The following is a 26,733-nucleotide window of genomic DNA, read 5'->3' on the forward strand; positions in this document are numbered from 1 at the left end:
ATACAGAAATAGACAACAGAATCAGCAAAGCTGGATGGTGGGAAGTCAATTGAATAAATTCACATGGAATAAGAGAGAAATTAGTCAGAACACTAAATTAGCTGTATACAAGACAGTGTTCAAATTAGTTTTAACTTATGGATCTGAGAGCTGGGTCAGAAGTAAAACACTTGACCAAAGACTAGAAATCGCAGATATGAGAGTCCTGAGAAAGATTATAGGCGTGAACAGTTGGCATCAATGGCAATATCATATTAAAAATGAGGATATTAGGAAAGAACTTGACATTGTCAGCATTCAGGAATGCGTTAGCAGAGCTAATCTCAGGTGGTATGGTCACTTAAACAGAATGGGCAAAGAAAGATTAGCAAAACAAGTGTTCTCTGCCAGGTTGGCAGCAAAACAACCCAGAGGAAGACCAAGATATAGGTGGATTGATATGGTACAAAGTGCCTTAGACGACAGAAATATAAGATCTGATGATGTTGGAGTCTTGACAAGTAACAGACTGATTTGGAGGAAAATTGTAGATAGGAAGTAAGTAATGATATAATAATTTTTTCATGTAGTACTATTATATCCTGTACACCCCTTGTGGGTACATGGCAGGAATTTGATGATGATAATTACGTAGCGAATACTGTGCATAGAAACAAAAGGTTTAATTATTCTGATATTTCCTCTCTCTCTCTCACAGAGACGTCTTCAGGAATAAAATATCAAAATTGCAATAACATCCATAAAATCACACACAACAATAAGTGGAAGAAATTAGACTATTTTAAGCACAAAGTCTTCTGAGGAACTTCCTCTAACGGTGCTGTTGGCTAGCCTCAGCTACTGGGCAGGAAGCCTAAGAATTAAAGTTTCCCAAGACTTGGGAAGTTTAAAACATTCATATTAATTTAAATTAGGCTAGTTTTTTTTTGTTTTTTTAATCTGCTGCTGCTGCTGATTCTAAAAAACAGAGTAGTTATTTTCCACCTGATCCAGTGCAAAGTTACCAAAAGGCATGGCCAGCTAAACCTGCCTGACTATAGTTGTGTGGTGTTCAAGGAAGATGCTGCCAGATTTAAAAGAAAACAGCCTAATCTAAATAAATATGGTTGTGTTAAACTTTCCAAGATTTGAGAAACTTTAATTCTTAGGCCACTTGCCCAGCAGCTAAGGATAGCCAAAAGCACCCGTAGAAAATGTTCCTCATAGGACTTTAGGCTTAAAATAATCTAATTTCTTCCACTTACTGTTTTGTGTGTGTGTGTGTTATTCCAATTTTAATATTGTATTCTTGAAAATGTTTCTTTGACAAAGTTGAAATATCAGAATGATTGAACCTTTTCATTATTTCTCTGTGCTGCTTTTATTCCATTAAATTTAATTATAAACCAGCACCTAAGCCTAAACTCATTCATCTGCATCCAACCAAGAGCCCTTGTGTTCAAATCCTAATCCAGAAATGGATGGCTGCAAATTTTAGGATACTACCTAAAATGTGTTTAGGTAGTCTCTAGTAAGCAGACTGGCCTGATGCAACTTGAAAAAGAACCATGTTTGATCTCTAGAGCAAAATGTCTCAATTACCTAAGCCTTAGCCAATACCCACAGTATTAAATGCATGATAGGGGTTATAACTTTTCCTGGGTTAGGATTCACATTAAAAAAATCATGTTGAAGCCATTCTATGCTAATCAACACTGGGCAACATTTATTCGCTCTCCAAGCAAAAAATCAACTATAAAAATGAGATTATTAAGAGAGAGAGAGAGAGAAACAAGATGAGGCATATGCAAAATGAGATAAGACATTAAAGACAGTGGGAAAAAAAGAAGTGGACATGACTAAAGAGTCAGAGTGCATGGAGTAAAGGTGCTAAGTATATCAATAAGTATGTGGTAGCTGTGGGCACAAGGAGAATGTGAAGATGGATATCAGGAGCCCTGCTGAGGAATGAAGGACAAAAAAGTGTGGTATTTACTGTGTTGCCAAGTAGCACAATGATGGCCTGAGATGGTGGAAAGTAAAAATAATAAATATAGTATTCTAGCTGAGCTATATGAGGAAAAATGTTGTTGAATACACATTGTTGAATCAATTGGACGGACTGTTGTTAGGATGAAGTGCAATGAGTGACATGCACAAGGGATCATAAAAAAGTCAGAGGTGGCGCAAAATAGTAGAAGTGGAACGGGTGAGACTGAAATGTTTGTGAATAGAAAAGACAGTAGTATCAGAGACAAGAATGTGAGAACAGAAAGCAAAATAGGCAGACAGAGAATTTTATCATTAAACAAAAAAAGCACTTGCCCTCATTCCTAGTTTCCATCAAAGCAGGAAACAGTGGAAACTAGGACATATATACAGTGGTCCCAGCAGTTTTTCCATGATTCTACACATCCCTGGAAGTCCTGAAGTGTGACTATATTGAGACCTCCTGCAATTCTACCAGAATCTTCTCAAAATGATGCCCTTTCACTAGAATTTTAACAACTTAGGAAAAAGGAAAAAGTCACCGGGGGGGGGGGGGAAACAAGATTAGGTTAATGGGGGGGGATAGGAATGACTGTCATGTTTGATGGAAGTTAGGAACGGAACTGTCAAACAATGTGTGATGTGCAGGAGGGAGGCACATTGTCATGGATGACAACCCATCGAATTCAAAACCTCAAAGTAAAACTTGCTGTTAACAGTTTGAACAGGGGAGAGAAATTTCCTGCTTATCAAAAAATTATTCAACATTGATTACATTTTGGTAAATTATGGAGACAACTACAATGTTTGAGTAAAACTGCAGTTTAATATTAACCAAAATCCACATTTGACATTTATATCAAGGTCATCTTCTGGTGCATATATACTATATATAGAGAAACAAGCTGCACTATAATCTACATGGTTTGTTAAACTTACTGACCAACTGTTACAACAATTATTCGCCTGACCTCTGGTGAAGAAAAAAAAATTACTATATGAACGCTAGAATCCTATTATTAATATTATCTATCGGTTGTAAAATTCCAATGGGAGCAACAACAAGTCTATGTATATATATTAACATCGTGATTATACATATAAATTCCAACCAGTTGGTATGGATTGGTTTCCAATACTAGCTGAGGGTTGCCTAGAGTCCTGAAGTATGCTGGATACTAAATATTAGGTAGGCTGAATGTCTGCCATCTAGATTCTTGGAATTTTCATGCCACTATTATTGTTGATATTTGGGTGGTTAATCAGAATTGATCAAAGTAAGACAATTTGCAGGAGCACGAGATGTCATAAACGCCAGGTAACATCAGATGCGAGAGTTTGTCCTTAAGAGAAGGTAACAAGTTATAGATTTGGTTGATAGGTTTGTAAATAGTGTCAAAATTGTATTTCTTTATAACTTTGGTCAGACAAGTAGGTCTGTACAGAAACGCATCTCGGAACATCAAGACCACATTCGTCTTTTAACTGTAGAAATCTGGTCTCGCCCAACACGGAGCTGAAAATCCAAACCATAGGATCCATTGGGAGAAGTCAAAACTTTTACACAGATCTTTATCTGTGTAAAAGTTGTTGCTCCCTATATGAACGTTTATATAAAGAAAGTGTTGAAGCCCTACTACACACACACACCAAATTTAAACCGTAACGACGTTCTTACTATTCCTGAAGTATGGGATATTGTCATACAAAATTGTGTAAAATAATCTTTATATATATATATATATATATATATTTATTTATTTAATTTTTTCAGTTATATTTAATTTACTTATATAACATGTTACTGCATGCAAATTGAGATTACATTGTAATCATGCACCTGTATGTTATTCCTCGTATTGTTTGAACTACTGTACTACTGATGTCCCAAGATACTTGGGATGAAATATTTGCGAATTAAATAGTCATTACGTTTTTTAGTGATGAATTCACTACAGGTTTCATTATATAAAAAATATTAACAAAGTACTTCCACATCAAAAAAGAATCTAGATTACAGCAAAACCACAGCCATCCCATACATTAAAGGGTTATCAGAAAAAATCAACAGAATCTAACACCATTATAGTCTCAATGCCACCTTTAAATCACCTACAAAACTTAAAAACATGTTCAACTCCTCCAAGGATCCTCTCCTCCCATTGGCACATCCTGGAGTAGATTGCATCCACTGCACCTGTAAGTTACCGTACATTGGTGAAACAGGACTTATAATCCCTATACGTAAGAAAGAACACATAAGACACATTAAATATAACCATTTTGGTGAAGCAGGCCTCTCAGATCACACTCTCAACACCTCACACCAAATCAACTGGAGAAGTACCCACTCTTTACACCATACAAAAACTTGGTATGAAAGAAAATTTAAGGAAGCACCTGTGAAATTCTGATAAATCACCCAAATATCAACAATAATAGTGGCATGAAAATTCCAAGAATCTGGATAGCACACATCCGGCATACTTCAGGACTCTAGGCAATCCTCAGCTGGTATTGGAAACCATTCCAAACCAACTGGTTGGAATTTATATGTGCTGCTGATGATAGCAGGGGAATTGGGTCCACATAGAGTAGACATGAAAGATACAGATCTACAATTTTCTTCATTTCACTCCACATCTGTTTCAGCTCTTGCCTCATTTTCACCAACTTAGCTTTCAAATCTTGCATCATTTTTTCACTATCATTCATTATTGCTATCTTACTGTGAGGCACATAAGCTTTTTTTCTGCCAACCTTGCTTGTCGTCTTTTAATTGTACTCTGTTTTTCAACATCATTATCACATGCTTTATTGTCAATCAAACTCTTTTCCTTGCTATCACTTCCACACACTTTCTGAACATTTGCACAATTTTTCTCAATCACCATTTCAATTATGATGCCATGTTCCCTACTCATTTAAAATGCTTCATGGTCCATTAGAATATTGCACTTCCCATACCCACAATCTCTCCTTTCTTTTCTTCAGCCTCTCCATATAAGCATTCATGACATCTTCCCATTTATATATGCTACATTCAAGGCACCATACCATTTGAAAAAATTACATCATTCACTTTACTTGTCTTTCACACTAACCTATGCAAAGATCTACCTTTAATCGCCATATTGTATCAAAGCACTAACAAGAAACATTGGTTGAAAGTAATTAAAGCATTTAAAGTAATAATGTCTTAGAAATTCAACCAAACACTGTGTTCCACATTCAAATATTTCACGGTAACACCTGATCTACAAATTAGACATCATCACGTAATTTATCATAAACAGAGCTACTCTCGAAAATTTTTGATACCACTTCGTATGTGTATAACTGTAAATTAAAGATGCCAAGAAATTATATTCTTGGTTTAATCCTTTATCCAAGTGTAAGCAAACAAAGTTTGCATTTAAATTAACTTCATGACAGGGCAACCATATATAGCAGCTGATGACTTCAGATGTATAATGCAATGCATTATGGGAAGGGTAACTACCCAGACCAGTTTTGACCAATATTGAGGTATCATCAGTGGAAGACGGACCCAGAAGTGATACCATGGTTGAGGTAATGAGGAAGTCATATTTCCATATACAAGTAGCCAAAAGATGTCGCACCTTATTATAAGCCTTATTAAGACAAGTGATGTGAAGTCATTAGCCTCTGTATATGAGTTGTCCAGTTGTGAAATTACTTCACAAGCAAACTTTATTTGCATACACTTGGATAAAGGATTAAACCAAGAATATAATTTCTTGGCATCTTTAATTCATAGTTTAACCAAGTGGAAATACTATTATTATTATTATTATTTAGGCATCCATGGAGTCAAAAGAATCATCGCAGGAGGTCCTTCCTAGGAAACAAAGTCTATCAAGACTCATCGTATGATGTCCCCTCTAGGAAACATAAAGTCTATCAAGACTCATTGTGGGAGGTCTCTCCTAGGAAACCCAAAGTCTATCATACCAATCCTTAAACTCACCGATCATTCTCACTCTCACCACTCTATCAAGCAATGCATTCCACGGTTTAACCAGCCTCCATGCAAAGAAACCACTCCTCACCCTCTTGCTCACAGTTTCCTTTCGTAACTTCCAGGGATGGTCCTTTGTCATCACTCCTTCCCACTGTTCAACCATGCAAAAGAACTTCCCAGTGTCAACCTGGTAACCACTTCTCAGCAGTTTAAAAGTCTAAATCATATTACCTCTTCTTCTATCCACCAAACTCTGCAAATCCATTCCCTCAGCTGATTCTCATAACTGTACAGTCCTGAAACCATCTTTGTTATCCACCTTTGTACCCTTTCCACAATTAATTTATCTCCTTCACATCCTGGAGAGCAAATCTGAGAACAATAGTGTAAGTGTGGTCTGATCAGGGTCTTATACAACATAATGATTACTCTTATCTCTGCAGGTCAGCATCCTTCTCATTATTGCAGCAATCCTCTGTGGTACTTTCTTTACCACCTTTGGAATATATCCTCTGAATTTCAGGGGACATATTACTTTCAACATCTATCTCTAATCCAGGGTATTTTAGAAATAAGGTGTGATACCTTTTGGCTACTTGTATATGAAAAATGACTTCAGCATTACTTCAACCTTGGCAGTACAGTTAATATCTGCATTATGGGATTGCTTTTAGGGTATCACAGCAGCCACTTTATAATAGCTCAAATAGAGTACTGGTGGTGGTAGTGTAGAATTATTCTATATCACGGTATTATTTAATTGTCAGTTCATGACTGAAAGTTTTTTTTTTTCTCTCTCTCTCTTAGAATCAAATGAAAAGGTTTTAGCCTTTTTCCCCAACTGAGATTCCTCCAAGGGTAGAAACTCTAGGAATTGAAATTCAGGATGTGAAGAAGTGAGATGGGTGACTAAGGTTTTAAAAGAGATAGTTGGAGATAATAAGATTTATTCATTCACTCCAGATGGCATGGCGGAGGGAAATATTTAATTGTAGTTAAAAATGTGGAAACAAGGGAAATACTATTACAGGATTTTACTTTTGAAGGTAGCACAGTTATTCCAGTAATGGTTGGGAGACAGGTAAAAACAGTAAAAATCAAAAGATTTCCAATAGAGAACAATAATGAAATTCTTTTACAGACATTCTCTAAATTGGGCAAAATCAGTAACATACAAAAGGATTTATCAGGTGAAGATCCAAACTGGTTTTCTGGTGATGTCACCTTCACAATGGATGAAGACGCCTGTACCAAATTTTGGTATAGGCATCATCATAAGTTATTATTATTATTATTATTTCGGGCGACTCCAGAAGTCCTTAGACTCATCAAGAGAGGCCCTAAACATCATGTCCACACAACTATGCGATTACCTTGTCTTGAACTCGTTCACAGTCATAGCACCCACAACAGACTCTGGCAGCTTATTCCACTCATTTACCACTCTAAAAGTAAAGAACCTAGCTCTAACACCCCTGCTAACCACACTCTTTCCCAGCTTCCATAGGTGTCCCCTAGTTCTCCCACCACCAGTCCTGATCTCAAAAATATCCTCTGAATTAATCCTATAGAATCCCTTTAGCAATTTGAATGTCTCAATCATATCTCCCCTCCTCCGCCTATCAACTAGTTTCTGCAACCCACAAATCTTCAACCTGTTCTCATATGGTTCATTCCATAGATCAGTTATCATCTTAGTCACTCGCCTCTGGATCCTCTCCATCTCCTTCCCATCAAGAAGGAACCGAGGTGACCAAATCTGGGCACAGTAGTCGATATGAGGTCTTATCAAGGCTCGGTACAGAGGTACATTAATTGCTTGTCTCTGCTCGTCAAGGTATTTTTCAACAACCAAGTGAGTTGATGAGCTGATTTAGCTACTTTTGCAGTGTGCCCCCTAAACTTCATCTCCCTATCCACCAACACTCCCAAGTCCCTGGCCTCATCAATCTCTTGGAATACAGTTCCACCAATGTGGTATACTGCTGCTAATCTTTTCACCCCAAAATGCATAACCTTACATTTTGTCACATTAAATTGACATCCATTCTCCTTAGCCCAGAACTCCAATCTATCTAAGTCATCCTGCAAGACTTTGACATCTTCTGCATTCACTATTGCCCTACCCAACTTTGCATCATCAGCGAACAAATGAATTGTTCCACTTAGATCCTTCCCTATATCGTTAATGAAGAGATTAAACAGCAGTGGTCCAAGAACAGAACCTGCGGCACACCACTAGTCACAGGCCGTCTTTTTGACTCTACTCCTGAATACACTACTCTTTGATATCTCTCCATCAACCAACAACCTATCCACCTCACCAACCCTATATCCATTCCCATATGTTGTAGTTTACGGATTAGTATTCCATGTGGAATCCTGTCAAACGCCTTTGCCAGGTCCATCAGTATCACTGTAAACCCATTTCCCTTATCCAGTTCAGCCGTCACCTTGTTATAAAACTTGAGCAAGTTACCCAGACATGATCTACCCTTCACAAAGCCTTGCTGTCCCCTGTACAGTATCTCATTTTCATCAATCCATTCCTGTATTTTTCTCTTGACTACTTTCTCCAAGACCTTGACAACAACTCCTGATATGCTGATTGGTCGGTAATTTGCAACCACAGTCTTGGATCCTCCTTTATGCAGTGAAACTATTTTCCCCTCTTTCCACGCCTTCGGGACTAAACCAGACCTGATACTCAGATTAAACAACATGGTCAAGGGCTCTGATAATTCCTTAGCCGCTTCACACAAGTCCCGTGCCAGTATACCATCCACTCCCACAGATGTATTCACATTAAGGTTCTGAAATAGACTAGTCACCTCCACTTCATTCATCACTATTCAAGTATAAACTAATGGTTCCTTCATTTTTTCAATGTTACCACCTGGATGATATGCTTTTGCAAAGTGTGCGCTCAGTAACTCCACTATATCGACTGATTCAGTGACCTCCTTACCATCGTCATTCCTTAAAATCATTTTACCGTGTATACAGTTTTTTTTCTTACTTGCAGCATATTGAAAGAACTGTTTTGGATTCTCTTTTGCTTGCAAAGCTAGTTTCCTTTCATAATCCGCTTTTGCTTTTTTTTACCACACTCGTTACCTTTCTGGCCTGCACTTTATACCGTTCGTGTGCCTGCAGGTCACCCCTTTTTTTAAATTACCTCCACAGTTGTTTCTTTTTTTGCAGCTCAAGCTTAATGGTGTTATTCATCCATTTAACCCCCTACTTGTTTTACTATTCGGACCCTAGGTATACAATCAGCCATTACCTCCTGTAAATGCTCCTTGACCACTTCCCATGCTCTATCGACGTCCAGCCCTTGCAGTTGTACATGCCATGGCACTGATCCAAGCAATCTCCTAAGCTTGTCATACTTGCCAGCACGGTAATTCCACATATACCCTGTCTTAATCGAAATTTCCACACCTTTAGCCACCTTCCAGGTCAAGACCTTATGATCACTCTCACCAATAGGTGGCAACATGGTCATATTCATTACAGTCAAATTGTGAGATGCTATTACCAGGTCAAGCACTCTCCCACCCCTAGTATTTTCAATTACATGCTGTCTCAGATAGTTATCCCTTAATAATTGAATAAAATCCTTTTCCTTCCTCACGTGTCCTCTCCTCTTTCCAATCAATGTTACCATAGTTGAAATCCCCCATAATAAATTACCCTCCTTCCACTTATTTCATCGATTTCTCTATGCATACTATCTCCACCATCTATTCCATCACCTGGTCTATAGCAGCACCCAACTGTATATTTTATTCTGCCAGTCTCAATCTCACACCAAATAACCTCAAATGAGCTCCTTTCACTATCCTGCGATACAACTTTAATTCTCCTTGGCTGCAGTTCATCAGCTATCATCAATAATACCCCTCCCCCCATTTTATTCTCTCTGTCCCTCCTAAACACACTATAACCTACACATTCTATCCCACTAACTATATCTTCTTCCGTCAGCCATGTCTCACTAATGCCAATAACCTGTGGCCAGGAAGAGCCAATCAAGGACAAAAATTCTTCCTTCTTGTTCCTAATACTCCTGGCATTAGTATACATGAAATGCAGTGATGCCTTAGTGCCACCCCTATATTGATACGTTATTCTAAATGACCCATTCCCAGTTTTTGTCCTTAGTGCTGGCTCGGGTACATTATATACATTCTTACACTCATCTGTCTCACTGATGTCTGCATATCCATTCCCCCCCCCCCCTCCTTGGTAGTTCTAGTTTCCCTGGTTTTGCACATCCATTTTCACTCCATTCAGCAACACTCTTTCCAGTCTCCGCACACCAAGTCCATTTAAATGCAGGCCATCCATCTTGTATAAGTACTATCGCCCTTCAAACTCATTCCACACGTCCACGAATTCCACACCACACCGTCTGCATAACCTACGCATAATGTCATTTGCAATTATGGCCCTCCTCCTACTCTCCTCTTTGTCATACCACGGCAACAGACTAACCATTCTAACTCTGTCACTCTTTTCTTTCGCTACCTTTAACAATACTTTCAAGTCCTCTCTCATAAAAAATTTATGACCTTTCAATCATTTGTACCCGCCACAATTGTTAATTCTTTCACCCTCTGTTTTTACACTCTAATACTCTCACTTACATTCTTAAATTTCGCACCCGGTAAGTACGATTTAGTTACACTGCCATCTATCACCCCTCTTAATAACGAGTTACCATACAACACTCTTTCCTTCATTTTAGAAACTCTCTCATTCTTGCACTGTTTTTTTACGTTATCCGAATCACTCTGGAAAGAGTTTTGCAGGTGCTCTAATTGCCGCTGCGCATTTTGTATCACTGCGCGCAACCTAGCGATCTCACTTCCTACAAATAATTCCTCATTATTTTTATCATTTAAACCATTTTCTCTCTCAGTATGGTTGCTTTCACTCTTTCTTAGATCACCGCTCTCATTGCCATCTTGTACATCGCAATTCTCTATCAAGCCACTATTTTAACTCACATTCTGGCAATTCTGGCTTTCTTCAACCATAACTATCTCACTACCTGACACATACAAAGGAAAATCCGCAGCCAACAGGATTCGAACCTGTGCGGGGAGACCCCAACGGATTTCTAGTCCGTCGCCTTAACCACTCAGTCACGACTGCTCTATGTTAAACTATCCCAGAGTACAAAGGCAGTGCCTGTGTTGTGGTTCATGTGATTACTTGGGTGGTAACTGCACCAAATCTAAATGTTTCAACTGCATGGAGATCAGACATATTGCTAATCAGTGTCTCAAACCATGTCAGAAATGCGAAAGTTCTGAACACCGCGTTAACACCTGTTCTTTTAGAACTTTTGCTGAAAGAGTAGGAGCACTGGTAGAGCCAATTAGAACGCTATATATATCAGAGAGGCATAATGAAGAGTTCCCACATCTTCCAATTCGGTCTAGAAAAGACAGTGCTTTTAAACAAACTACACTTGCAAAATCACAAAAAAGTGCACGACCAAATCTGCTAGAAATTAGCCCCAAAATTCCAGATCCAGGAGCCAAAGTCAAAGTCAAATATAGATAGACCAATATCAGTTGAAATTATCAATAATGAACCTAGTATAACAACTGAACAGATACAAGATGAAATGCAAACAAAATGAAACTGATCTGCAAGGAGAAACTGGAGAGGAAACAGAAAATCAAGTAAAACATCTGAAAGAACTACATATGCAGACAAGATCATGAAAAAGGAAAGATAAATTAATAAAAAAAAATTAAAAAGGACCGCATCTAAAAGAAAAAGAATTAATAAAAAATGTAAAGATGGAGAAGGTTGTGAATCATCAAATGAAAACTCTTCAGGCTCAAAAGAGTTTACGGAAGAACCATCTCATGCTACTAAAGGGAAAGCGAGAGATACAATTAAAAAATATATAATAAAGTTGACTGATTCAAAGTTTTCTGAGTATGATTATCATCTTCATGAAAAGAAAGTAACTAGATTTCAAATCAAGAACGATAGGCATGAAATTGAAATAATGGAAAACAACTGCAAAACAGTTTACACGAAGCAGGATACACAATTGCTCCTTCACAGATTAAAGACCTCATCAGGTTCATTTGGGATGAACTTGATGAGGTCTTCACTAATCATAACATCTCCTTTCTTCATTGCCTCATTAAATGTACGAGAATTCCACAGACAAATTAAACAAAAAACTATATGGAAACTTATGATACAGCATAATATCAGATTTCTGTTTCTCCAAGAAACATACTTTTGCAGATATAAAGATATACAAACTTTAGCAGATAGATATCCACTTCTTTCTTTTTGGAGCTTTGGAAGATTTAACACAGCTGGAGTAAGAGTACTTATTCTTGCTTCCCCCCCCTCCCCTTCTTTGTGTCATTCTATAATATCCAAATGGATGCAGAAGCAGTGGTGTAGCTAGAGCTTTTGCTGCTCCTCTCAATACACACCAAAAATACTACAAAAAGCCAAAATGATGTATAGGGAAATAAATTAAAACACTATGTTTATTTTTGAAATAAAACTTTAATTTCAATTATTATAATTACAGCTATTATAGCCTGTTTTTGTTTATGAGTGTCCCTTATTTTAAATACATTGGCTATTATTACTCAAAAAAAGGGGTATATATATTTTAGGGCATTATGGGTGAGTATAGAAGGCAATTATAGCAGAATAAAAGAGGTGGAAAAATTTTGTACATACCTTGTTTTGATTCTAGGATGTCTTCCAATTTCATGATCCTACTGAAGGTTGTTTATAACAAGGGGGAGGGGGAGAGGGTAAGGAGGAAGGGGGCATGGGGGGGTGTTTTGATGTGGGAAAAATAAATTTGGAAAACCAGATTATGTATTAATAATATATATATATATATATATATATATATATATTATTGTGTTTAGGGGGGCATTTGGGGGGGGGGGAGAAGGGGAAGGGTTTACTTATGTGGAAACAGGTTATAATAGCCGTAATTATAATAATAATTTTTAAGGGGAGTAGCATGGGAATTTTCCCAGAAACTATACCCTTTTAATTTCAACATTCCAAAATGTTATTTTTCTTGCTTTTCTGTTAGCAAAATCGTCAATGATCATTGGTAAAGTCTATTTCATAGTAATGTATGTAATTCTTAATCGATTTTATTTAGAAAAACCCCTCTCACAACTAGTAACACTTACAGCAATTGTGAGGAAAATTCACAGTAATATTAAAATATTTGAAAATGAGTTCTCGAGACTGCGTTTCTATAAAACACAGTCTCGAGTAACACTCTCTGCAAAAGTTAAAAAAGGTTCAAAGTGCCACCCGTGGATAACCCACTACACCTTCGCTACGTCTCTGTGTAGAAGGAAGAATGTTGACAATAGAATGGAAATAGGGGATGTGTAATAAAGTTTATAAATGTTTATGCTTCATCCATGGAACAGTTTGACAAAAATTCTTCCAGGAATTGCAGCCATATTTATACAGTGCTCACTACATTATAGAAGCTGGAGACTGGAATTGTATTGAAAATCTCACATTAGACAAGATAGGAGGACACCCCAGGAGTGGAAAAATGGGATATGCACAGCTAAAAACACGTCTCGACAATACTCGACTAGTAGACATATGGAGGATTCACAATCCTAATCTCTAGGCTTACATTTAAATGAATCATTGTATTGGTACCTATCTTGATTGAATTTATATCTCTTCTTCTCCTCTTATAAACAGGATAATTCAGATAAAACATCTTGACATCAACATGTCAGATCATAATCCAAATCTACTTCAGTTCCACTTCACAGAACAAGTAGAGATCAGTTCTGGACCAAGGAGACTTCCACCAAATTTTCTGTTGATCTTTTCAAACAAATTCCAAATAATCTGTTAAAATTGGAATAATGTTACCTGAAACTAGGATATGTGGTTAAAATTAAAAGAAGCAGTAAAACAGAATATGGTGGAATGAGGAAAGGAACAAGCTTTCCTCAAAAGAAAAAAGTTGTAAGACCTGCATAAAGAGAGAAGCTGGTTCATAGCAAACCTATGCAATGGTATAGAATGTAGCAACATCATTAGAAATATTAACACAGAAATAGAAGTGGAAAGGCAGAAACAAGTAGAAAAATAAATTTTAAGATAAGAATGCAGCAGCACTTAGCAGATAGCAGCTGGAGACTGGAATTGTACTGGAATGTGAAAATCTCACATTAGACAAGATAGGAGTTCACCCCAGGAGTGGAAAAATGGGATATGCACAGCTAAAAATATGTCTCGACAATACTCGACTAGTAGACATTGGGAGTATTCACAATCCTAATCTCCAGGCATACATATATATGAATAACTGTATTGAATTTTTGGCCTTGGTTGACACTTCCAGGCCACAGGTTGTTGGCATTAGTGAAACATGGCTGACAGAAGATATAGTTAGTGGGATTGAATATGAGGGGGTATGGTGTGTTCAGGAGTGACAGGGAGAATAAAATGGGGAGAGGAGTGTTATTGATGATAGCTGATGAGCTGCAGCCAAGGAGAATAGAAGTGGAACTGCAGAGAAAAGAACACATTTGAGGCTATTTGATGTGAGATTGAGACTAGCAGAACAAAATATACAGTTGGGTACTATACACCAGGTGATGGAATAGATGGTGGAGATAGTATGCATAAGCAAATAGAAGAAATGAGTGGAAGGAGGGTGATTATTATGGTAGATTTCAACTATGGTAACATTGATTGGAAGGAGGAGAGGACATACGGGAGGAAGGAATTGGATTTTATGCAGTTATTAAGGGATAACTATCTGTGACAGCATGTAATGGAAAATACCAGGGGTCAGAGAGTGCTTGACTTAGTAATTGCATCTCAGAATTGGCTAACAAATATGATCACGTTGTCACCAATTGGTGAGAGCCACCTCCCAAGTCATAGGGTCATGACTTGGGAGGTGGCTAAAGGTGTGGAATTCACAATTAAGACAGGGTACATGTGGAATTATTGAGCTGGTAAGTATGACAAGCTTAGGAGTCTGATTGGTTCAGTGCCATGGCATGTAAAACTGCAAGGGCTGGATGTTGATAGTGCATGGGAAGCTGTTAAGAAGAGTTTGCAGGAGGCAATGGCTGACTGTATACCTAGAGTCCGAATAATAAATCAAGGAGGGGTTAAATGGATGAATAACACCATTAAGCTGGAGCTGCAAAAAAAGAAACAACAGTGGAGGGAATTTAAGGAGAAAGGTGACCGGCAGGCACATGAATGGTATAAAGCGAAGGTCAGAAGGGTAACAAGGGTGGTAAGAAAATCAAAAGCAGATCATGAAAGAACATTAGCCATGCAGGCTAAAAGAGAATTCCAAACAGTTTTTTCAATATGTTGCAAGTAAAAGAAAAAATGTATATGGCAGAATGATTTTAAAGAATGCCGATGGTAGGGAGGTAACCGAATCAGCTGATATAGTAGAATTACTGAGTGAGCACTTTGCAAGAGTATATCATCCAGGTGGTGACATTGCAGGAATGAATGAACCAATAGCTTATACAGGAATTGTGGTGAATGAAGTGGAGGTGAATAGTCTAGTACAAAAGTTCAATGTCAATACATCTGTGGGATTGGATGGTATACCAGCTCATACATGAAGTGGCTAAAGAATTGTCAGTGCTCTTGACCATTTTGTTTAATTTGAGTCTCAGGTATGGGTTAGTCCTGAGAGGGTGGAAAGAGGAGAAAATAGTTCCATTGCATAAAGGAGGTTCCAAGAGTGCTGTTGTAAATTACCGACCGATCAGCATATCAGGAATCACTGTCAAGGTCTTGGAGAAAATAGTCAAGAGGAAAATGCACGACTGGATAACTGAAAATGGGATACTGTATGGGGGACAGCATGGTTTTGTGAAGGGTAGATCATGCCTCAGTAACTTGCTCACGTTTTATAACACAGTGACCACTGAACTGGATAAGGGTAATGGGTTTACAGTGATTCTACCGGACCTTGCTAAGGCCTTTGACAAGATACCACATCGAATTCTAATCAGTAAAATGCAGCATATGGAGATGGATATAGGGATGGTAAGATGGATAGGAGGGTGGTTGCTGGAGAGATATCAGAGAGTGGTTTATTCAGGAGTAGAGTCCAAAAGATGGTCTGTGACTAGTGGTGGGCAGCAGGGTCTGTTCTTGGACCACTACTGTTCAATTTGTTCATTAACAATATAGGAAAGGATCTGAGAGGAACTGTTTATTTGTTTGCTGATGATGCAAAGTTGGGTAGAACAATAGTGAGTGCACAGGATGTCAAAATTTTGCATGATGATTTGGATAGTTTGGAGGACTGGGCTAAAGAGAATGGATGTCAATTTAATGTGGCAAAGTGTAAGGTTATGCATTTTGGGGTGAAAAAATTAGCAGCAATATACCACATCGGTGGAACCGTACTACAGGAGATTGACGAGGCCAGGGATTTGAGAGTGTTGGTGTATAGGGAGTTGAAGTTTAGGGGACACATCGCAAAAGTGGCTAAATCAGCTCATCAAATCATTTGGTTGCTGAAAAATACTTTAACAAACAGAGACAAATAGGTTATTGTTCCTCTGTATCGAGTCTTGATAAGACCCCACTAGACTACTGTGTCCAGATATGGGCACCAGGGTTTCTTATGGATGGGGAGGAGGTGGAGAGGATCCGGAAACAAGTGACCAAGACGATAGCAGGTCTATGGAATGAACCTTATGAGAACAGGTTGAAGATTTGTGGGTTGCAGAAATTGGTTGATAGGTGGAAAAGGAGTGATATGATTGAGACATTCAAATTACTGAAGGGTTTCTATAAGATTAATTCAAAAGATATTTTTGAGAATAGGACTGGAGGTGGGAGGACTAGGGGCCATACATGGAAGCTGCACAAGAGTGTGGTTAGCAAGGGTGTTAGAGCTAGGTTTTTTACTTGGAGAGTGGTGAATGAATGGAATAAGCTGCCAGAGTCTGTTATGGGTGCCATGACTGTGAATGAGTTCAAGGCAAGGTATGATAGATACTGTGTAAATGTCGAATAGTTGTCCTTGACATGATGTTAGGGCCTCCCTCGATGAGTCTATCAACTCCTTGGAGTTGTCCGTAATAATAATAGCCCTTCAGTGCATTATTCGATAGACAATTCACTAAATTCCACAAAGAAAGGATTATCACTCAAATCTGCATTGATGGTGAAGACATTCCACCACTCAAGACATCCTTGACTCCTTTCAAAAAACACTACAAAAACTGTTTGATGACAATAGTGCTCTTTGAAATTATAACTCTTGGAACATTAATGGGTTTCCTGTTCATATCCAAGATGGGTTTCACAGACCCATTACAGCATCGGAAGTTATCACAGCCCATAAAGAATGCCGGACAAGAAAATCCCCAGGACCTGATGGTCTAGGGATACAACTTTACCAATGAGGCCTGGGATTTTATTCTTCCCATTCTAGTTATACTATTTAATTCTTTCTCTCATCAGGACCCATACCAAGTGAATTTGAAACATGCCATACTGTCCTCATTCCAAAATCTAATAGCGATCAAAACTTAATCAGAATCTGGAGACCTATTTCTCTATCTAATACTGACTACAAGATATTTTTCCACATTATTAATAATAGACTCAAAGTGGGAATGAGATACATAAATTAAAAGCACACAGGTGTATGGAGTTCCAGTCTGAACAGTAGAATTTAATCTATTTCTGCTATGTGATTTAATCCATTTAATTAATATGGAAAAAGCAGTCGATGACAGTGCTATTGGTAGATCTTACTCAAACATTTGAAAATGTCTGACATCCCTTTCTTTTCCACATCCACCAACAAACTGGTGTAAGTAAAAAAGCTGCCATCTGTCATCAAAGAAGCCAATGCCAATTCAACTATCCGCCTCCTAGTTAATGGGTTCTTGTCAGACCTGGTCAAAATTCGAAAAGGAGTCAAGCAAGGTTGCCTTCTTTGTCCACTGCTATTTGCATTGGTTCTTGAACCTTTCTTACAGGAAGTCGACAATACTCAGGCTATGCGAGGAATAACAGTTCCTTTAACTATGAAGGAAAATAAGGTATTAGCATATGCTGATGATGTAGTAACATTATTTCAAAAAGAATATGAGGAGGAAAGTATAACAGAAAAGATGATATATGAAAAGGCTCCACCCATAACTGCAGCAGAAAATTATAAATGCAATAAACCAAATGAAACTTTCGAAAGGTACGGGAAAAGATGAAATATCTACAGAACTCTGAAAATATGGTGGCAAGGAAGCCATTAACTTCTTAATGAAATTATTTAATCAAATTCTTTATACTGGAGTAATTCCAACTGACTGGAAAACAGGAGTTATTATACCAATTCACAAAAAAGGAGACAAAAGAATATGTGAAAATTATAGACCTATAACACTCTTAAGTCATAGTTATAAACTACTCATCCAAATTATACAAAAGAGAACACAGGTGCTTACAGAAAAAATCATAGTGGAAAACCAAGCAGGATTCAGGCCACATAGATCTACTATAGACCACATCTTCACCATTAATAATATAGCAGAAAAATATTGGAAATACAACCTGCCCATATGCTGTTGTTTTATAGATTTCAAGCAAGCCTTTGATTCAGTTAATAGAAACAAATTGATCACTATCTTAATAAATGTTGAAATATCCAAATGGATTTGGATATTTCAACATTTATTACAAATTATTATGGAGAGACCAAAGCTTTTGTTAAAATGAACAACATTAAAATCGTGGATTTCAGAGTTGAGAAAGGTATAATGCAGGGTTTCCCTCTCTCACCTCAACTCTTTATCATCTTCCTAGAAGAATTCTGTAAAACCATAGCTGATGAACCAGGTGTAAAAATCAATGGTTCCAACATTAATCACATTAAATATGCTGATGATATCATTATCCTAGCAGATTCTAAATCACAGTTAGAAAAAACTATTAATATGCTAAATGACTCCTGTAAAACTTATGGTATGAAAATAAATCTTTATAAAACAAAAATAATGAAGATAGGTAGAGAAGAAGAAAATATTTCCATAAATCTCGAAAATCACCCATTGGAGCAAGTTAATAAATATGTATATCTTGGTAGTCTCATTTCTAGTAACCTCAACAATATGGAAACAGTAAAACATAGGAAACCTAGGATGGACCAGCATGAATAAACTAAATCAAATATGGAAAAAAAAAATCCCAACAAGTCTAAAATTAAAATTATATAAAACAATTATCATCCTCTCAGCTACGTATGCTTCAGACGCCTGGATATTATCTCATCAACCAATCAAGAAACTTCAAGCATTTGAAATGAAATGTCCAGAAAAATTAATAACACCCACTGGATGCAACACAAGACTAATGATCAAGTCAGAATAGATTTAAACTTCCCAAATGACATAATAGATACAACCATTAAGCATCAACTGAGATGGTTTGGTCACATAGCTCATAGACTAAAACATATTTAACTCTGAATGAATATATAGGAAGTATATAGGGTTGGTGAGATGGATAGCTGGGTGGTTGATGGAGAGATATCAAAGAGTGATTTATTCAGGAGTGGAGTCCAAAAAACGGCCTGTGACTAGTGGTGTGCTACAGGGTTCTGTTCTTGGACCACTGCTGTTTAATCTGTTCATTAACGATATAGGGAAGGGTCTAAGTGGGGCAGTTCATTTGTTCGCTGATGATGCAAAGTTAGGTAGGGCAATAGTGAATGCAGAAGACGTCAAAGTCTTGCAAGATGACTTAGATAGATTGGAGTTCTGGACTAAGGAGAATGGATGTCAATTTAATGTGACAAAATGTAAGGTTATGCATTTCAGAGTGAAAAGATTAGCAGCAGTATACCACATTGGTGGAACTGTACTCCAAAAGATTGATGAGGCCAGGGACTTGGGAGTGTTGGTGGATAGGGAGATGAAGTTTAGGGGGCACATTGCGAAAGTAGCTAAATCAGCTCATCAACTCACTTGGTTGTTGAAAAATACCTTGACGAGCAGAGAAAAACAAGTTATTGTACCTCTGTACCGAGCCCTGATAAGACCTCATCTCGACTACTGTGCCCAGATTTGGTCACCTCGGTTCCTTCTTGATGGGGAGGAGGTTGAGAGGATCCAGAGGCGAGTGACTAAGATGATAGCAGGTCTGTGGAATGAACCATATGAGAACAGGTTGAAGATTTGTGGGTTGCAGAAACTAGTTGATAGGCGGAAAAGGGGAGATATGATTGAGACATTCAAATTGCTAAAAGGATTCTATAGGATTAATTCAGATGATATTTTTGAGATCAGGACTGGTGGTGGGAGAACTAGGGGACACCCATGGAAGCTGGGCAAGAGCGTGGTTAGCAGGGGTGTTAGAGCTGGGTTCTTTACTTTTAGAGTGGTAAATGAGTGGAATAAGCTGCCAGAGTCTGTTGTGGGTGCTATGACAGTGAGCGAGTTCAAGGCAAGGTATGATAGATACTGTGAGAACGTTGAACAGCTGTGTGAACATGATGTTTAGGGCCTCCCTCGATGAGTCTAAGGACTCCTGGAGTAGCCCGTGGTAATAATAATAATAATAATAAAAGAAATACTTGGATAAAGTTGCTGAAAGAACATTCCCATCTGCCTAGCTATAAACTCATGACTGAGATGGCTAAAGATCGTGATAAGTGGAGAACCTTTCTTCTTAGTGAACTTAACCTGTTATCAAGCGGATGAGATGATGATGATATAGCAGGGTATGCACTTTGAAGGATAACGATTCCATGTACATCTTTTTTGGTATTATGGAAAAATTATCAAGATCAGTGGATTAATTACTAATGCAGACAAAACAAAATTAAAAATTTTTGGAAAATGGGATCTTGTAGGTCTTTTTGACTAACCCCTAAAAGAGAGAGAGAGAGAACCTCTCATTATACTTGGAATTCCCTTCTTCACTTGCCTAATATTACCAATTCAAGAACTTATATATAAGAACTTTGAAACCTTAGAAGACTGGAAAAAATAGGGCCACTTTCCTTTTCTTCTAAAGTCATAGTACTCAAAACCATAATTTTTCCTGCTCAGTTTTACATAATAAACATCACAGAAGATGAAGAAAAGCAATTATATAGTAAGCCTGTGCAATTTTTTTGGGTCCAAAGGATACCAAGAAGTTAAAAAGGAATTTTTTTAACTATCAAAGAAGCATGGAGGATTTGGGATTCCAGTCTTAAAATTTTGCTACTCAAACAATACAGTTTCAAAAATCCATAAAATATTGCACACCAATCAGGCATGTGCAGACCATCTCCTGTACTACTTAGGTTTTCATTTTCCCCTGTTTGGAGTAAATGATTATAAAGGCCCAAAACTGAGATTATTCCTGAATACTACAACACACTATGCTTAAATCTAAGACAATCTGACAACATTCTGGCATTGACATTCTTTCCATTAAAAGGAGTAAAATTTGGTATAAAGAAATCTTTAATCTCTTTTGTCATGAAAAAATTGTGTATAATACTTTGTTTCATTATCTACTGAAGTTCCAAGGATACCCTAACAGCAGGGATCTTGCTTGTAGAATTGCATATGGCCACCTTTCAGTCAACACCATCAAATGGAGGTACTTTAACATTGGAGATCCAATCTGTAAAATCTGTTACCGATTGGAAACAGTAGAACATGCTTAAGTTAAGGAATATTACATCCCATATAGTTTCTTAGCCGAATAAGAAACTCAAAGAGTTTCATGCCGAATATAGTAGAAACTATATAAAGTTCGGCGATTCCAAGCGTAAGCAAATACCTGGATACTGCAGCACTGATCCCAAAGGGTAGTGCAAGCTGGGGCAATTCGTGGTAGAAGTGGAGCAAGCTCCGATCACTATTCTTGATATTTGCCCATAATGTGAACTTAGCTCCTAGGAACTGTATTTTTGTTCACATTATGAGAGCAGGTCACTACCCAGACCGGTTTCGACCTTTATTGAGGTCTCATCAGTGAGTAGCCAGACCTAGTTAATATCAAGTTTGTAGCGAACAGAACTTGTACCCCTTCTACGAGTATTGCCGTGAGGTGCTCTAATAAATTATTAGATACGTGAAGAGAAATTGAAGCCTTTGGCTCTTCACATATCTAATAAGTAGAACATGCATTCCACAACTGCCCTCTTGCCCTGAGTATTTGGAACATATTATGTAATGTGTTGGGCATTCCATTACTTACAACAGAATGGTTTTTTTTTTTTTTTGCAGTAACCGCCACCTATTAGTAATGGGAAGAGAATTTTGATTTTTATAATTAATGATTTAAAATACCATTTATGGAAGGTTAGAAAGAAACGTGGATTTGAAAACCATCAAATGCGACTTTTTTATTATTTTAACGGTATAATAGAACACAGAAACTAAGTAAATAATTAATTTATTAACTTGATGCTGATATTTCGCTGGTATTATAACCAGCATCTTCAGAGCACAAAAATGCTGTTTGTCACAATACGCGAGACTAAAACAACATGGTGTACTTAAACAAAATTGTAGCAGCAACACAAAGACTAAAGTCCTGATTTTGGTGCCCTCTATCTGAAAAAAAAAAAAAAAAAAAAAAAAAAAAACTATCATATATTACTAGAGTCCTAGAAAAGTGCTAGTTTTTTCTTAATATGACTGTCTCCCAGATCTTGCCGAAGATCTGGGAGACAATCATATTCATTTCTGCTGTGACAGTCTATTTCTGCTGTGAGAGATTTTTTAAATGGTTTCATCGTCTTAATTCAATGTGGCCTTATGGTAAATTGCAGGGATGAATGAAGAGCAATCCCAGGCAGAGAAGGGCAACTGAAGACAGTTACCTGAAATAAGGTTAACCACCTGGGCTTCTTTGGGCTTTAATTTCAATTGGTCTTTTTGTTGATGATGTCTAGTCGTGAAGTAACTTCACGACTAGACAACTCGTATATAGAGGCTAATGACTTCACATCACTTGCCATAGTATCCCATAATGCAAAGCATATATCCTTATGGGCATGTATAATGCTATGCATTATGCGAAGGGTCACTACCCAGACCTGTTTCCACCTTTACTGAGGTCTCATCTATGGGATATGTTCAATTATATATGAGATAAATGTTTCCTTATATAATACCTCAATAAAGGTCGAAACCTGCCTGGGTAGTGGCCCTTCCCATAATGCATAGCATTATACATGGCCATAAGGATATGTGCTTTGCATTATGGGATACTAAGGCAAGTGATGTGAAGTCATTAGCCTCTATCTACGAGTTGCGGAATCATGAAGTTACTCCACACACAAACTTTGTTTGCTTACACTTGGATAAAGGATTAAATCAAGAATATAAATTCTTGGCATCTTTATTATTATTATTACGGGCAACTCCAGGGAGTCCTTAGACTCATCGAGGGAGGCCCTAAACTCCACACAACTATACGACATTCTCACAGTATCTATCATACCTTGCCTTGAACTCACTCACCGTCATAGCACCCACAACAGACTCTGGCAGCTTATTCCACTCATTTACAACTCTAAAAGTAAAGAACCCAGCTCTAACACCCCTGCTAACCTGCCTACTTCCATAGGTGCCCCTAATTCTCCCACCACCAGTCCTGATCTCAAAAATATCCTCTGAATTAATCCTAGAGAAACCCTTTAGCAATTTGAATGTCTCAATCATATCTCCCCTTTTGGAAAACTTTCAGCTCAGTTTAAAGATCTTCTTATGCAAGACGTTTGCACCCCTGTGATGAGTCTTTTGACTCCATGGAGGCATGACAATAATAATAATAATATTACTATTTTCCTCCTATCCACCAAGCTCTGGTAGACTATAATGCCCTTAATTTATTCTCATACGTAGCATTCCAATGTTTTTTAATGTTTCCTTATCATTCAGATATTTAAATGACAATATCTTCTTACAAAAATAAAAATATGTCCTGATGTGCGAAATGCAGAATCACCTCATTAACCCTATCCCTACTTGTGTGTTTCATTATGGTATCAAGTTCCAGGAAAGTTTTACAACTTTTATCATGTGTCCTATAAACTTTAGTTCTCTGTCTATCAATACCCCTCCCCCACGATCACTCATTATCTCCATGTTTTGGAGTTAGATTCCACCAATACAATATCTCCTTTTCCATCTCCAATGGTTTAAAAACCAATGCTTAAAGAGTTGGCAATACTGAAGTCACATGACCATTCATCTGACCATAGCATCCAACTATTCAAATCCACACGTAACAAGATCATAATACATCAGAAATCTCTGACATTACTCTCCCCAGTTTAATTGCTATCAACAAAGAACTGAATATCTCCTCTTAGACTATAAATATTTTTTTCAGAAGAGAATCCTGTGGTACACTTTTTGTCGGTCTTCTCTTTCATGACATTGCACACTCCGTTTGGAATTCTGTTTTTTTTTTTATTTTATTTTTACTTTTTTTTTTTTTAAATAAGACTGTGAGACTATATGGAATATCACAACTTTATTAACAAAAAATTACCTAAAATTCCAAGCACTTTATTTTCCCCATGCTGCTAGCCTCTGCTCTTTTTTCAAAATCATACTCCATCCATTTGAAAACCAAGCAATGCAACCTGTCCACAATAATCCACATGTAGTCTGATTAAAGCAATATACAAGGGAACCAAAAAGCTCCTCCTTATTTCTACATATCATTATCCTCTGGATCATCAACATAACTTTGCAGTTGTTTTGCATCATCTGCAAACAACTTGCACATTCCTATTCACTTTTTCCCAATATCATTAACATACAAGTTAAACTGCAATGTTCCCAGAACAGATACTGGGATACACACTAGTGACTTTTCTCTTTGGAATATTGTACCCTCATATACAACTATCTATCTGATAGCCAATATCCAAACCAATGGCATTAATCTATTATCCAATTCTGTCCATTCAGTTTAGTTACCAACTTGTCATGTGAGAATTTATAAAGGACCTTTGCAAAATTAAATATACCACTATATGAGGTGCGCTGTGAATCGTGTACTCATAGCAATGGAATGCGCTTGCGCTGTGAATGACCTTGAAGGTTCTAGAAGCAGTTGAGATAAGCATTGTTCGCTGTTACTCGTAGTTAGTCTGTAGGCAGTTGTAAATGAAACATGTGTGAAGTCGCTTTGCTGGAATAATGTCAAACCTTAAACTCGAGCAGCACATTAATCTCAAATTCCTTGTGAAATTGAAGAAATCACCGATAGAGTGTTTGAAACTGTTGTAGGCATACGATGATAATGTAATTCCATATGCACGAATGTTTGAATGGCACAAACACTTTGCTGAAGGTCGAGAAAACGTTGAAGATGACGAACAACCAGGTCACCCTGTCACGGCAGCAACTGAACAAAACATTGCGAAAATTAATGCACTTGTCTGCAATAATCATAGATTAAGCATTTGAATGATAGCAGACATGGTGTACATTGATAAGGAGACTGTACGATAAATTTTGCATGAGCAATTGAACATGAACAAAGCCTGCACCAAAATATTTCCCAAAAACTTGTGTCATGAGCATCATGAAACAGCTACAGCGGAGCCGGACTTGCAGGAGAAGATCACATGTGATGAAAATGGAATTTCCTGTAAGATCCAGAAACAAAGAGACAATCGATGCACTGGAAAATTCCTGCATCACCGAGAATGAAAAAAGCAAGAATGAGCAAGTCAAAACTAAAGGCAATACTGGTCGTTTTTTTTTTTTTTATATCATTGGTGTAGTAATGGTTGAATGGGTACCAGAGGGTCAGAAAGTTAATCAACATTATTACCTTGAGGTTCTGGCCAAGCTGAGAGAAAGAAGTGAGGAAGAAGAGACCCGATCTATGGAAGAACAACGCTTGGATTCTCATCAAGACAACTCTCTAGCCCACAGTGCACTGTCTGTAAAGCAGTATCTGGCTGATAAGAAGATCCCAGTGTTGGACCATCCACCTTACTTGCCGAACTTAGCTCAATGCGACTTTTACCTTTTTCCAAAGTTGAAATCCGCATTGAGGGGCACCCATTTTCACTCAGTGGATGAGGTAAAGGAGAAAATGGCAGCACTACTGAAGCAGATAACACCTGATGACTTGCAGCGCTGCTTCCAACAATGGAAAATTCATATGCAACAGTGTATAGTTAGAGGACGGGAGTATGTTGAAGGGGATAACAATTAAGCTGTACAATTGTAATAATAAACCACGTCTTCGCAACCAGTCTCGTTATTTAATAGCCACTCCTTGTATATGCATCACTCTTGTCACCTTGTAATAAGTAAAAAAATCTTCCTTTAGCAAACCCATGTTTCCGTCAAAAATAATGCTGGATCATGGCTCTCATTAACCTATTTAATGCTTTAGCATAACTCTAGACAGAGAATTTTTTATCATATGAATCCTAAGTCTGAATATCCCCTTTAGAAAGCAGAACAATTTTGTCTTCTTTCCAGTAATTTTGCACATGGCCCATTCAGGTTAAATAAGTATATCAAGTCCTACCAAATTATTAACATCAAATTCCTTATATATCTTCTATTTATTCACACCATCAATCCCTACTCATCTCCTCCTACTGCACTTGAACATCTGCATCATGTAAACTCATGAGGATGAAACAACTTTATGAACTAGTCATTTAATTTCTCAACTATGTCCTGCACAGGGGATATCATAATAATAAATTTAGTTTAATCCTCTATCCAAGTGTGAGCAAA

General features: G+C 37.5%; 1 protein-coding gene and 1 non-coding gene across 2 annotated transcripts in view; both read right to left on the reverse strand.

The window, feature by feature from the left end:
- The window catches only part of Kif3C (Kinesin family member 3C), a 685,271-nt gene that overhangs the window by 309,029 nt on the left and 349,509 nt on the right, over positions 1 to 26,733 (reverse strand). The window lies entirely within an intron of this gene.
- TRNAS-AGA (transfer RNA serine (anticodon AGA)) lies at positions 11,035 to 11,116 on the reverse strand. Its single transcript has one exon. It is a non-coding gene; the product is annotated as a tRNA-Ser (tRNA).

The sequence above is a fragment of the Typopeltis vanoorti genome, chromosome 17, assembly GCF_054136105.1.
Source record: "Typopeltis vanoorti isolate ZY-2024b chromosome 17, IOZ_Tvanoo_1.0, whole genome shotgun sequence".
Taxonomy (NCBI): domain Eukaryota; kingdom Metazoa; phylum Arthropoda; class Arachnida; order Uropygi; family Thelyphonidae; genus Typopeltis; species Typopeltis vanoorti.